Consider the following 15,297-nt stretch of genomic DNA (forward strand, 5'->3'; position numbering starts at 1 on the left):
TGCGCCGATGGGTCCATGGTCCATGCGCCTGTTGCTGTGGACCAGGCGGCTAACCAGATCACCAAATCAGTTGATTTTTGATCAATTTTGATCTGATTTGACTCGGGTTTGACCCAATTGAGTCTTCTTTCTTCATTCTTCAATTCCTGGGTCAATTTAACTCCGTTTTGCATAAAATTTGCGCCGTTGGAATCCTCTTTCCTTGTTCTTTCTATTGATGATCTCTTCTTCTGCAAAATATAATAACAAGTATCAATTTCTTAATAAAGTTAGATAATTTAGATATTAATTGATACTTTTTATGTCAATTTGTGACATAAATCACACCCCCCAACTTAATCATTGCTAGTCCCTTAGCAATGTACCAAAATAAGATCATATTCAAAAAGATCCTTCCTTTGCAAATTAATTTAAGATCGAAATTCAAGAAGTTTTCTAGTATTACTAAGTAATGAGCTTCGAATTAGAATCGGTAGTCAGTCTACTTAGAAGCTTTCTTAGAGTACACTTAAAGTTTTATAGCACTTGTGTGAGTGATAACTAACTTAGTATTTCAGTATTAACTTGTACAGGCCAATTGTATCATTTTTCATAACTTAGTTCGATTAATTTTCTATACACCCCAGATTAAACAAAGAACTAAGGTAGCTTTCACACTGTTTTTTTTTTTTTTTTTTTTTTTTTTTTTGCTGAGCATCCTGGCCTTCCCACCACCGTTTGACGCGAATCTCAACACTTGACTTAGGTGAAGAGACCCGGTTACTAGGCTTAGGGCAATCCACATTTACTCTGTGTTTTGCATTTTATTTCAGGCAGGTAGCTCTTTCCTTAAATTCAAATTTCTTCAATTGGGGTGTAGAGAAAATTATCTAATTTAAATAATACTCAAATCCTTAATTGCCTTACAATTAACACCTACTTTACCTTGTTAGTGTGCATGTGCAATTGGAAGTGCTAATAGTCTTTAAATGACCTAAGCCACCAAGAGTCTAACCAGCTAATCTTCTCCGTGACTCACTACATTAGCAAATACTTTCTAACTTACTCTTATTTCTTTTATAGATTAATTTATTTCATATATATTATTATATATTTTTATTTATTTTTTTTTACATAATATATTAAATGCAAGAAATAACTCATAGTGGAAGGAAAAGGAAATGATAACACCTGATTTTGTTCAAGCTCTCCCCCAACTTGACCGACATTGTCCCCAATGGAGTTTATCTAATTTATTTGTCCTAAGCAAACTGAAAACAAAGAAAGCATTAGAAATTAAATAAGCTGGGTTGCCTCCCAGAAGCGCTAAGTTTTATGTCTTCAGCCAGACCAAACCTCGAAGCAACTTAATCAGAATAAGTTGGTTCATAAAGAACCATGGCATCTTCAACAGTCTTGACAGGTAATTCCAAGAATGGTTTTAATCGTTGACCATTAACTTTAAAGATAACACCATTACTTGGGTTTTCAATCTCAACAGCTCCGTGTGAAAAACTTCCTTTACTAAAAATGGTCCTGTCCATCTAGACCTAAGCTTTCCTGGAAACAGATGTAATCTAGAGTTATATAAGAGCACCTTTTGTCCGATATTGAAAGTTTTTCTTATAATTGATTGATCATGAAATGCTTTGGTTCGTTCCTTGTATATCCTTGCATTTTCATAGGCTTCATTTCTAAGTTCTTCTAATTCATTCAATTGAAGCTTCCTATGGTTTCCGTCGTTCAAATTTGTATTTAGTTGTTTGATGGCCCACATGGCTTTGTGTTCTATCTCAATAGGCAAGTGACATGGTTTACCAAACACAATCCTATAAGGAGACATTCCTAGATTGGTCTTGAAAGCGGTTCGGTATGCCCAAAGTGCATCAATTAATTTAAAGACCAATCCTTTCTATTGGCACTAACAGTTTTTTCCAGGATCTGTTTGATTTGTCGGTTTGACACTTCAACTTGCCCACTAGTTTGAGGATGATATGGTGTGGCCAATTTGTGGGTGACATTATACTTTTTCATCAATGTTGCAAAAGGTCGGTTACAAAAATGGGTTCCCCGATCACTAATGATTGCCCTAGGAATACCGAAACGGGAGAGAATATTTTCTTTAAGAAACTTAATGACCATTTTGCTATCGGGTGTTCTACATGCAATTGCTTCTACCCATTTTGAAACATAATCAACTGCTACTAGAATATATTCATTTCCAAAGGAATTTGGAAATGGTCCCATGAAATCGATCCCCAAACATCAAAAACTTCAACTACCAAGATTGGGTTGAGTGGCATCATGTGTCGCTTGGTGATTCGCCCATTTCTGACATTGAGCACAACTTTTACAATATTCATGAGCATCCTTAAACAAATTGGCCAATAAAAACCACATTGGAGAACCTTAGCAGCAGTTTTCTTAGACGCGAAGTGACCCCCACATGCTTGATCATGACAAAAAGATAAATATTCATGACTTCGTTATCTGGGATACACCTTCTAATATTTGATCAGGACATTGTTTAAAAAGTAAGGATCATCCAAATGAAATACTTCACTTGGGCAAAGAATTTATATTTATCCTGCTTAGTCCAATGAGAAGGTATCTTGCCTATGGCTAAATAATTTACAATATCAGCAAACCAAGGTTCAGTAGACACAGACATGAGTTGCTCATCTGGGAAAGATTCATTGATGGGTGGTTCACTAGATGGTGCAACTGGAATTCGGGACAAATGATCTGCTACAACGTTCTCAGTGCCTTTCTTGTCCCTAATTTCTAGGTCAAATTCTTGAAGGAGCAAAATCCATCTGATTAAACGTGCCTTGGCATCCTTCTTTGCTAGGAGATGTCTAATGGCTGAGTGATCGGTGTAAACAATGGTGTGGGTCCCAACCAAATAAGATCTAAATTTCTCTAAAGCAAAGACAACGGCAAGGAACTCCTTCTCAGTTGTGGTGTAGTTAAGCTGCGCATCATTTAAGGTTTTACTTGCATAATATATCACTCTAGGCAGCTTATTTATTCGTTGACCTAAGATTGCGCCCACAACATGATCGGACGCATCACACATTAATTCAAATGGTTCAGACCAGACAGGAGGATGAATGATTGGAGCTGATACAAGTGCATTTTTTAGAAATTCAAAGGATTCCAAGCACTCATGAGTAAATTCAAATTTGGTATCCTTTGCCAAAAGATTAGTCAGTGGACGTGCTACTTTGCTAAAGTTGGCAATAAACCTTCTATAGAATCCAGCATGACCTAAAAATGAACGTATTTCTTTCACAGATTTAGGTGGTGGAAGACTTGCAATTAGATCTATTTTGGCCTTGTCCACTTCAATCCCCTTTTTAGAAATGAATGGCCAAGAACTATTCCTTTTGACCATAAACTGACATTTTTCCAGTTGGAACTAGGTGCTTCTCTTACATCGTTCTAGAACTAATTGAGGTGATTCAGACACCGGAGAAGGTTAGACCAAAAACAGAAAAGTCACCATAAAATTCTAGAAATCGTTCTATCATATCTGAAAACATGCTGATCATGCATCTCTGAAAGGTTGCCGGTGCATTACATAGTCCAAAGGGCATTCGTCTATAGGCAAAAGTACCAAATGGACAGGTGAATGTAGTCTTTTCTTGATCTTCAGCGGCTATGGGGATCTGGTTGTAACCGGAGTATCCATCAAGAAAACAGTAAAACTCTTGTCCGGCTAGTCTTTCCAACATTTGATCAATAAATGGCAAAGGAAAGTGATCTTTCCTTGTCGCAGCATTCAACTTTCTATAGTCTATACAGACCCTCCATCCCGTTTGGGTCCTAGTTGGGATAAGTTCGTTTGCATCATTTTGGACCACTGTTACCCCAGATTTCTTGGGTACTACTTGAACTGGGCTTACCCAAGAGCTATCAGAAATAGGATAAATTTCCACTATCTAGGAGTTTCAGAATCCCTTTTTAACTACATCCTTCATAACTGGATTAAGCCTTCTTTGGGCTTCTCTTGTTGGTTTAGCCTCTTCCTCTAAGTATATCTATGTTGAACTATAGAAGGGCTTATTCCTTTGATATCTGCTATGTCCAACTATTGCCTCTGATTTGCTTTAGAACTGACATAACTCCTCCTCTTGCTGGGATCTAGTCTGATGCAATAATTACAGGCAAAGTTTCTTTGGGTCCTAGATATGCATACTTGAGATGTTCTGGAGGGGCTTCAGTTCTAAAATGGTGCTTCCTCTATCGATGGTTTAGTGATGTTCACCCATCTCAATGATTGGTTCAGTAGGAAGTGTCGATCTGATTAATCTGATTTTCTTTAAGTATTTCATTGACATCCTCAGACCATGGATTAACCAGGGTTAGACTCTAGGTCGACTTCATCATCACTAATGTCAATGGATTCATAAATACCATCTTGGACTACATTGACATCAGCATGAGAAGAGGATTCCTGTTCTAAGTTAAAAACATTAAGCTCAATGGTCATATTCCCAAAGGATAACTTCATTAGACCATTTCGACAATTGATTTCAGCATTGCCGTAGCTAAGATGGTCTTCCTAAAATGACAGGTATGTCCTTTAGGATTCGCAACTGGCTCAGTCTCTAAACAATAAAATCTACAGGAAAATAAAATTTTCAACCTTTATCAGAACATCCTCGACCATTCCCTTAGGGATCCTGAGAGATCTATCGGCTAACTGTAATGTGATCCCAGTAGGTTGAAGTTTTTCTAATCCTAGTTGTTCATACACCGAATATGGAAGGATATTCACACTAGCTCCTAGATCTAGCAAGGCCTTTTTTATATTGGTTTCTCCAATAACACAAGAAATTGTTGGAGCTCCAGGGTCCTTATATTTAATTGGCACATGGCTAGATAGGTATGAACTGACACTTGCAGCCAAAATGCTTTCTTTGTACATTAGTGGTCCTTTCTAGTGCAAGATCTTTAAAAATTTGCATAATTGGAACCTGATGATTATATCTAAAAGAGGAAATATAACTTGGACTTGTTTAAATACCTCTAAAATTTTCTAAATTCAGATTTATGATTTCAGTCTGTTGGAAAAGGACTCTAGACTTTTAGTACTGGACTAGGTGAATTTCAGTTCTGGTGCTTGAGGTTGAAAGTATATTTTAGAAGGTGACCGCAGATGATCATTATATCATCAAGTCAACTACCTATGTCTATTTTTTTCCTGATCTTAAGTATGAATGCATTTAACCATTAACTTGGTTTCCTTTGGGTCGTGGACCATTTGTTCCTAGGATTGGCTCATTTGCTAGTAACCTACCATGTTCTCGTTCACTAATGGTCGAAGCCAGCTGACTTACTTGCATTCAGACGGCTATAGCTTGGGTGTTATTATTTATGAGTTGACCCGTAGTTTGCATAAAGCTGTATGTTTTCATCATGGCTTCTAGCTTTTCTCTAAAGAGGTAATTTTTTGTCATTATCATGGAACTGGGGTTGTTCATCACTGGGTTGGACCTTAGATTTTGCTGATGAAATTGGATACCTACATTAGGATTCTGGACCAAAAATTCGGGTGATCCTCCAACCTGGTATATGTGGGTGCATAAGATTGTTCAATGTCCTTATAGGTGCATTCACCTGTGCACACTCATTCGAGTAGAACATTCTTCTAAGACAATGTTTGGTGCATGCACCCTTTACACATGGGTCAGATATTATTTACATTGGTGTCTCTGTAATTCTAAGCTTCCAATCTACGTGTTAAGGTTCAATCTTGGCCTCTGATCTAGGGTTGGTTAATTTGATTGCATTCCTCCTCTTGAAGGTGTACTTATCAGGTTCCCTAGTTGTTCCCACTGTAAATTTTCTCGCTAGGTCTTCTAAGAATTGCCAAGCTTCAGTAGTTTCTTTGTCCATAAATTGCCTTGGCACATGGACTCTAGCATGTTCTGAGTTTGAAATCTAACCCCTCATAGATGATCTGATAGTCTCCAAGTTCTATTCCATGGTGTGGCATGGGTCAAAAGATTCTTGAAACGATCAAAGTACTTCCAAAATGATTCACCAGCTAGTTGGTAAAATTGATTTATTTCATTCCTAATCCTAGCTGTTTATGATGGGGAAATACTTTTTTAAAAATGTTCTCACAAAGCCCTCCCAGGTAGTGACAGAATAGTTTGGCAAACTATAAAGCCACTTCTTAGCATTGTCCTTAAGGGCAAAGTTGATTAATCTAAGTTTGACCTCATCCTCTGTTAATTGCAGTTTCATGGTTGCACATACCTCCTCAAATTCTCTAATAAATATATAGGCATCCTCTAATCCTGTGAATTTTGGAAGCATATTTATGATTTGAGGTTTGATTTCAAAATTGTTAGCTGTGGGTTGTGGCAACCTGATACAAGATGGTTGGATGGAGCCAACTGGATAACACAAATCCTTAAGGGTCATGGGTTGGATTGGTTCAGCCATTGGAACAACAGGAATTGACTCAATCCTAACTAGACGACCTGACACTCTTCTCCACACACGAGGTGTACGGTTCTCGATGTTTATATAATTTTTTTTTTTTTATAAAATTTTATGTATAAGAAAAAGAAAGAGAAAAAGTTCTAAAGAGAAGATCCTAAGGAGTCCTAAATCTAAAGAAAAGTAACCAAATTTTTTAATTTTTTTTTTTTTTCAAACAAGTGAATCAATAAATTAAACTCAATCTATCCTAGGGTTAACTTAAATCTAGACAGCTCCTAACTGTTCCAAGATGACCCTTCAAACCTTCCAAGTGGAGATTGATCAACTATTAGCCAGGTAAGTATAAGAGGTGGGAGGTTCACTCATCGTTGCCTTTCTAGACACCAAACGAGTTGGCCAGGCCAGCAACTGAACCAATTTAACAAACCACTCTCAGGGACTTGCCTAGACACCAACTAATCAAACAACTCAAACTTGGTAGAACTCTTAGGGTTCCTTGTCCTATTGAGCTCGAATTCCTTAAGGTTGATGTCTAATTGATTTTAAGATTAAAAGTCTAGGTAATGCAATATGATGGAGATGGTTTTTGGGCTAAGGAAGGGTAATGAAATCCCCACCTTATCTTGTTAATGGGTTGATGCCCTTAGATTAATTATGAAAATGCAAATACAAATAAACAAGATGACCAAGAATGTAAAAGATTTTAATTTAGAATTTTTTTTTTATTTTGATATTTTACTTCACGATTATGAAATGTCTTTTGTTTTGTTTTATATTTTTTTTTTTGTGATTAAGTAAATTCAAATGATTAGGTCTAAAAGCAAAAGTAATTAACTAAAAATAATAAAAGAAAAATTAGAAGCGTACCTGAGTTTTCCAGCAATCACCAACTAAATATAGAAACCTAAAGAAAAAAGAAAGAGAGTTATAACGCACGAAGAACAAATATTTGAAAACAATTTAAAACGCCAAATCCCCGGCAACGGCGCCAAAAACTTGATGTGCAAATCTTAAAATTTGTAAATAAAACCGCAAGCGCACGGTGTGCAGAGTAGCACGACCAGCGAGTACGGGTCGATCCCACAGAGACTTGGTTTTAAAAAGATTTTCAAATCTATGCTCAAGCGAGCTTTAACAAAAATCGAAAGTCGAAAGTTGTTTGCTAAAGACAATAAGACTAAGGATCTAGGGTTTTTGAATCCACTAGATCTAGATTAGGGAATTCTACCTAGAATTTTTCTTATTGATCCTAACGACTACTCCTCTTGTCTTTCCCAAGCATAGATTATGAAGGGACTAAGGCCCAACGATAACCCATCAAGATTCTTTACAGGGGAGTAGTAACTAGGATCCCTTAGGGTTTTCTCCTCCTATGCACTGAATCAAGCATGAACTATGAAGGGACTCTGACCCAACTGTAGTTCATCAAAAATTCTTGGCAAAAGAGGAAGAAAAAGAAACCCTAAGAAAAAGAAAGAACCCTATGTAAAATCCTACTCATGATCTAGCTTCATCGCAAACCTAGAAGGGATGCTTAGCTAGACATGATCTAAATCTACTTGCAAAATTTAAATGCAGAAAAATAAACTACCCTAATTTCATAAATTAAACTATCCTAATTGCATAAATTTAAACTGCATAATTTAAACTAACCTAATTGCATAAAATTAAATTGCATAAATTAAACTATCCTATTGCAAGAAAAATAAATTGCATAATGTAAAGAGATGAAATTGCATAAAAATAAGATTTTATATATAAAAAAAAATTATTACAAAAACCTCAAAGCTCGAGGCTTGAAAAGAGAGCTAAAAACCCCACTATCTAGGGTTACAAGCTTGATCGGAAGGAAGAATACATAAAACAAGGGCCTTTGGGGGCTTTTTATAGGCATTTGGGGGTTATAAGGTTTTCAAAACTTCCGATGTGGGACTAAGAGGTTTTAGGGGGTTTATGGTGCGCCGATGGGTCCATGGTCCATGCGCCTGTTGCTGTGGACCAGGCGGCTAACCAGATCACCAAATCAGTTGATTTTTGACCAATTTTGATCTGATTTGACTCGGTTTGACCCAATTGAGTCTTCTTTCTTCATTCTTCAATTCCTGGGTCAATTTAACTCCGTTTTGCATAAAATTTGCGCCGTTGGAATCCTCTTTCCTTGTTCTTTCTATTGATGATCTCTTCTTCTGCAAAATATAATAACAAGTATCAATTTCTTAATAAAGTTAGATAATTTAGATATTAATTGATACTTTTTATGTCAATTTGTGACATAAATCACACCCCCCAACTTAATCATTGCTAGTCCCTTAGCAATGTACCAAAATAAGATCATATTCCAAAAAGATCCTTCCTTTGCAAATTAATTTAAGATCGAAATTCAAGAAGTTTTCTAGTATTACTAAGTAATGAGCTTCGAATTAGAATCGGTAGTCAGTCTACTTAGAAGCTTTCTTAGAGTACACTTAAAGTTTTATAGCACTTGTGTGAGTGATAACTAACTTAGTATTTCAGTATTAACTTGTACAGGCCAATTGTATCATTTTTCATAACTTAGTTCGATTAATTTTCTATACACCCCAGATTAAACAAAGAACTAAGGTAGCTTTCACACTGTTTTTTTTTTTTTTTTTTTTTTTTTTTTTTTTTTTTGCTGAGCATCCTGGCCTTCCCACCACCGTTTGACGCGAATCTCAACACTTGACTTAGGTGAAGAGACCCGGTTACTAGGCTTAGGGCAATCCACATTTACTCTGTGTTTTGCATTTTATTTCAGGCAGGTAGCTCTTTCCTTAAATTCAAATTTCTTCAATTGGGGTGTAGAGAAAATTATCTAATTTAAATAATACTCAAATCCTTAATTGGCCTTACAATTAACACCTACTTTACCTTGTTAGTGTGCATGTGCAATTGGAAGTGCTAATAGTCTTTAAATGACCTAAGCCACCAAGAGTCTAACCAGCTAATCTTCTCCGTGACTCACTACATTAGCAATACTTTCTAACTTACTCTTATTTCTTTTATAGATTAATTTATTTCATATATATATATATATATTTTATTATTTTTTTATTTTTTTTTTACATAATATATTAAATGCAAGAAATAACTCATAGTGGAAGGAAAAGGAAATGATAACACCTGATTTTGTTCAAGCTCTCCCCTCAACTTGACCGACATTGTCCCCAATGGAGTTTATCTAATTTATTTGTCCTAAGCAAACTGAAAACAAAGAAAGCATTAGAAATTAAATAAGCTGGGTTGCCTCCCAGAAGCGCTAAGTTTTATGTCTTCAGCCAGACCAAACCTCGAAGCAACTTAATCAGAATAAGTTGGTTCATAAAGAACCATGGCATCTTCAACAGTCTTGACAGGTAATTCCAAGAATGGTTTTAATCGTTGACCATTAACTTTAAAGATAACACCATTACTTGGGTTTTCAATCTCAACAGCTCCGTGTGAAAAAACTTCCTTTACTAAAAATGGTCCTGTCCATCTAGACCTAAGCTTTCCTGGAAACAGATGTAATCTAGAGTTATATAAGAGCACCTTTTGTCCGATATTGAAAGTTTTTCTTATAATTGATTGATCATGAAATGCTTTGGTTCGTTCCTTGTATATCCTTGCATTTTCATAGGCTTCATTTCTAAGTTCTTCTAATTCATTCAATTGAAGCTTCCTATGGTTTCCAGCATCGTTCAAATTTGTATTTAGTTGTTTGATGGCCCACATGGCTTTGTGTTCTATCTCAATAGGCAAGTGACATGGTTTACCAAACACAATCCTATAAGGAGACATTCCTAGATTGGTCTTGAAAGCGGTTCGGTATGCCCAAAGTGCATCAATTAATTTTAAAGACCAATCCTTTCTATTGGCATTAACAGTTTTTTCCAGGATCTGTTTGATTTGTCGGTTTGACACTTCAACTTGCCCACTAGTTTGAGGATGATATGGTGTGGCCAATTTGTGGGTGACATTATACTTTTTCATCAATGTTGCAAAAGGTCGGTTACAAAAATGGGTTCCCCGATCACTAATGATTGCCCTAGGAATACCGAAATGGGAGAGAATATTTTCTTTAAGAAACTTAATGACATTTTGCTATCGGGTGTTCTACATGCAATTGCTTCTACCCATTTTGAAACATAATCAACTGCTACTAGAATATATTCATTTCCAAAGGAATTTGGAAATGGTCCCATGAAATCGATCCCCAAACATCAAAACTTCAACTACCAAGATTGGGTTGAGTGGCATCATGTGTCGCTTGGTGATTCGGCCTATTTTCTGACATTGAGCACAATTTTTACAATATTCGTGAGCATCCTTAAACAAATTGGGCCAATAAAAACCACATTGGAGAACCTTAGCAGCAGTTTTCTTAGACGCGAAGTGACCCCCACATGCTTGATCATGACAAAAAGATAAAATATTCATGACTTCGTTATCTGGGATACACCTTCTAATAATTTGATCAGGACATTGTTTAAAAAGATAAGGATCATCCCAAATGAAATACTTCACTTGGGCAAAGAATTTATATTTATCCTGCTTAGTCCAATGAGAAGGTATCTTGCCTATGGCTAAATAATTTATAATATCAGCAAACCAAGGTTCAGTAGACAAAGACATGAGTTGCTCATCTGGGAAAGATTCATTGATGGGTGGTTCACTAGATGGTGCAACTGGAATTCGGGACAAATGATCTGCTACAACGTTCTCAGTGCCTTTCTTGTCCCTAATTTCTAGGTCAAATTCTTGAAGGAGCAAAATCCATCTGATTAAACGTGCCTTGGCATCCTTCTTTGCTAGGAGATGTCTAATGGCTGAGTGATCGGTGTAAACAATGGTGTGGGTCCCAACCAAATAAGATCTAAATTTCTCTAAAGCAAAGACAACGGCAAGGAACTCCTTCTCAGTTGTGGTGTAGTTAAGCTGCGCATCATTTAAGGTTTTACTTGCATAATATATCACTCTGGCAGCTTATTTATTCGTTGACCTAAGATTGCGCCCACAACATGATCGGACGCATCACACATTAATTCAAATGGTTCAGACCAGACAGGAGGATGAATGATTGGAGCTGATACAAGTACATTTTTTAGAAATTCAAAGGATTTCAAGCACTCATGAGTAAATTCAAATTTAGTATCCTTTGCCAAAAGATTAGTCAGTGGACATGCTACTTTGCTAAAGTTGGCAATAAACCTTCTATAGAATCCAGCATGACCTAAAAATGAACGTATTTCTTTCACAGATTTAGGTGGTGGAAGACTTGCAATTAGATCTATTTTGGCCTTGTCCACTTCAATCCCCTTTTTAGAAATGACATGGCCAAGAACTATTCCCTGTTTGACCATAAACTGACATTTTTCCCAGTTGAGAACTAGGTGCTTCTCCTTACATCGTTCTAGAACTAATTGCAGGTGATTCAGACATTCGGAGAAGGTTAGACCAAAAACAGAAAAGTCATCCATAAAAATTTCTAGAAATCGTTCTATCATATCTGAAAATATGCTGATCATGCATCTCTGAAAGGTTGCCGGTGCATTACATAGTCCAAAGGGCATTCGTCTATAGGCAAAAGTACCAAATGGACAGGTGAATGTAGTCTTTTCTTGATCTTCAGCGGCTATGGGGATCTGGTTGTAACCGGAGTATCCATCAAGAAAATAGTAAAACTCTTGTCCGGCTAGTCTTTCCAACATTTGATCAATAAATGGCAAAGGAAAGTGATCTTTCCTTGTCGCAGCATTCAACTTTCTATAGTCTATACAGACCCTCCATCCCGTTTGGGTCCTAGTTGGGATAAGTTCGTTTGCATCATTTTGGACCACTGTTACCCCAGATTTCTTGGGTACTACTTGAACTGGGCTTACCCAAGAGCTATCAGAAATAGGATAAATTATTCCACTATCTAGGAGTTTCAGAATCTCCTTTTTAACTACATCCTTCATAACTGGATTAAGCCTTCTTTGGGCTTCTCTTGTTGGTTTAGCCTCTTCCTCTAAGTATATTCTATGTTGAACTATAGAAGGGCTTATTCCTTTGATATCTGCTATGGTCCAACCTATTGCCTCTTGATTTGCTTTTAGAACTGACAATAACTCCTCCTCTTGCTTGGGATCTAGGTCTGATGCAATAATTACAGGCAAAATTTCTTTGGGTCCTAGATATGCATACTTGAGATGTTCTGGGAGGGGCTTCAGTTCTAAAATGGGTGCTTCCTCTATCGATGGTTTAGGTGATGAGTTCACCATCTCAATGATTGGTTCAGTAGGAAGTGTCGATTCCTGATTAATCTGATTTTCTTTAAGTATTTCATTGACATTCTCAGACTCATGGATTAACCAGGGGTTAGACTCTAGGTCGACTTCATCATCACTAATGTCAATGGATTCATAAATACCATCTTGGACTACATTGACATCAGCATGAGAAGAGGATTCCTGTTCTAAGTTAAAAACATTAAGCTCAATGGTCATATTCCCAAAGGATAACTTCATTAGACCATTTCGACAATTGATTTCAGCATTGGCCGTAGCTAAGAATGGTCTTCCTAAAATGACAGGTATATGTCCTTTAGGATTCGCAACTGGCTCAGTCTCTAAAACAATAAAATCTACAGGAAAAATGAAATTTTCAACCTTTATCAGAACATCCTCGACCATTCCCTTAGGGATCCTGAGAGATCTATCGGCTAACTGTAATGTGATCCCAGTAGGTTGAAGTTTTTCTAATCCTAGTTGTTCATACACCGAATATGGAAGGATATTCACACTAGCTCCTAGATCTAGCAAGGCCTTTTTTATATTGGTTTCTCCAATAACACAAGAAATTGTTGGAGCTCCAGGGTCCTTATATTTAATTGGCACATGGCTAGATAGGTATGAACTGACACTTGCAGCCAAAAATGCTTTCTTTGGTACATTAGTGGTCCTTTTCCTAGTGCAGAGATCTTTTAAAAATTTAGCATAAGTTGGAACCTGATGGATTATATCTAAAAGAGGAATATTAACTTGGACTTGTTTAAATACCTCTAAAATTTTGTCTAAATGTTCAGATTTATTGGATTTCAGTCTGTTTGGAAAAGGAGCTCTAGGACTTTTAAGTACTGGACTAGGTGAATTTTCAGTTTCTGGTGCTTGAGGTTGAAAGGTAGTAGTTTTAGAAGGTGACTCGGCAGATGAGTCATCTATATCATCAAGTGCAACTACCTTATTGTCTATTTGTTTTCCTGATCTTAAGGTATGAATGGCATTTATACCATTAACTTGGTTTCCTTGTTGGGGTCGTGGACCATTTTGGTTCCTAGGATTTGGCTCATGTTGGCTAGGTAACCTACCATGTTCTCGTTCACTAATGGTCGAAGCCAGCTGACTTACTTGCATTTCCAGACGGGCTATAGCTTGGGTGTTATTATTTATGAGTTGACCCGTAGTTTGCATAAAGCTGGTATGTGTTTTCATCATGGCTTCTAGGCTTTTCTCTAAAGAGGTAATTTTTTTGTCATTATCATGGAAGCCTGGCGGGTTGTTCATCACTGGGTTGGACCTTAGATTTTGCTGATTGAAATTTGGATTACCTACATTAGGATTCTGGGACCATGAGAAATTCGGGTGATTCCTCCAACCTGGGTTATATGTGGGTGCATAAGGATTGTTCAATGGTCCTTGATAGGTGGCATTCACCTGTGCACACTCATTCGAGTAGGAACATTCTTCTAAGACATGGTTTGGTGCATTGCACCCTTTACACATGGGTGCAGATATTTGATTTACATTGGCTGGTCTCTGTAATTCTAAGGCTTCCAATCTACGTGTTAAGGTTGCAATCTTGGCCTCTGATGCTAAGGTTGGTTGAATTTGATGCATTCCTCCTCTTGAAGGTGTAGCTTTATCAGGTTCCCTAGTTGTTTCCCACTGTAAATTTTTCTCGGCTAGGTCTTCTAAGAATTGCCAAGCTTCAGTAGTTTCTTTGTCCATAAATTGACCTTGGCACATGGACTCTAGCATGGTTCTTGAGTTTGAATCTAACCCCTCATAGATGATCTGGCATAGTCTCCAAGTTTCTATTCCATGGTGTGGGCATTGGGTCAAAAGATTCTTGAAACGATCAAAGTACTTCCAAAATAATTCACCAGCTAGTTGGTAAAATTGATTTATTTCATTCCTAATCCTAGCTGTTTTATGATGGGGGAAATACTTTTTTAAAAATGTTCTCACAAAGCCCTCCCAGGTAGTGACAGAATAGTTTGGCAGACTATAAAGCCACTTCTTAGCATTGTCCTTAAGGGCAAAGTTGATTAATCTAAGTTTGACCTCATCCTCTGTTAATTACAGTTTCATGGTTGCACATACCTCCTCAAATTCTCTAATAAATATATAAGCATCCTCTAATCCTGTGAATTTTGGAAGCATATTTATGATTTGAGGTTTGATTTCAAAATTGTTAGCTGTGGGTTGTGGCAACCTGATACAAGATGGTTGGATGGAGCCAACTGGATAACACAAATCCTTAAGGGTCATGGGTTGGATTGGTTCAGCCATTGGAACAACAGGAATTGACTCAATTCTAACTAGACGACCCGACACTCTTCTCCACACACGAAGTGTACGGTTCTCGATGTTTATATAATTTTTTTTTTTTAATAAAATTTTTTTGTATAAGGAAAAGAAAGAAAAGAGAAAAAGTTCTAAAGAGAAGATCCTAAGGAGTCCTAAATCTAAAGAAAAGTAACCAAATTTTTTATTTTTTTTTTTTTTTTCAAACAAGTGAATCAATAAATTAAACTCAATCTATCCTAGGGTTAACCTAAATCTAGACAGCTCCTAACTGTTCCAAGATGACCCTTCAAAC

At 36.8% G+C, this 15,297-nt stretch overlaps 1 non-coding gene across 1 annotated transcript; it reads left to right on the forward strand.

The window, feature by feature from the left end:
* The first annotated feature begins 14,511 nt into the window (after positions 1-14,511).
* On the forward strand, positions 14,512-14,618 carry LOC140853525 (small nucleolar RNA R71). The gene has a single exon (XR_012136595.1). It is a non-coding gene; the product is annotated as a small nucleolar RNA R71 (small nucleolar RNA).
* Positions 14,619-15,297: the final 679 nt, after the last annotated feature.

The sequence above is a fragment of the Elaeis guineensis genome, chromosome 13, assembly GCF_000442705.2.
Source record: "Elaeis guineensis isolate ETL-2024a chromosome 13, EG11, whole genome shotgun sequence".
Lineage (NCBI taxonomy): Eukaryota > Viridiplantae > Streptophyta > Magnoliopsida > Arecales > Arecaceae > Elaeis > Elaeis guineensis.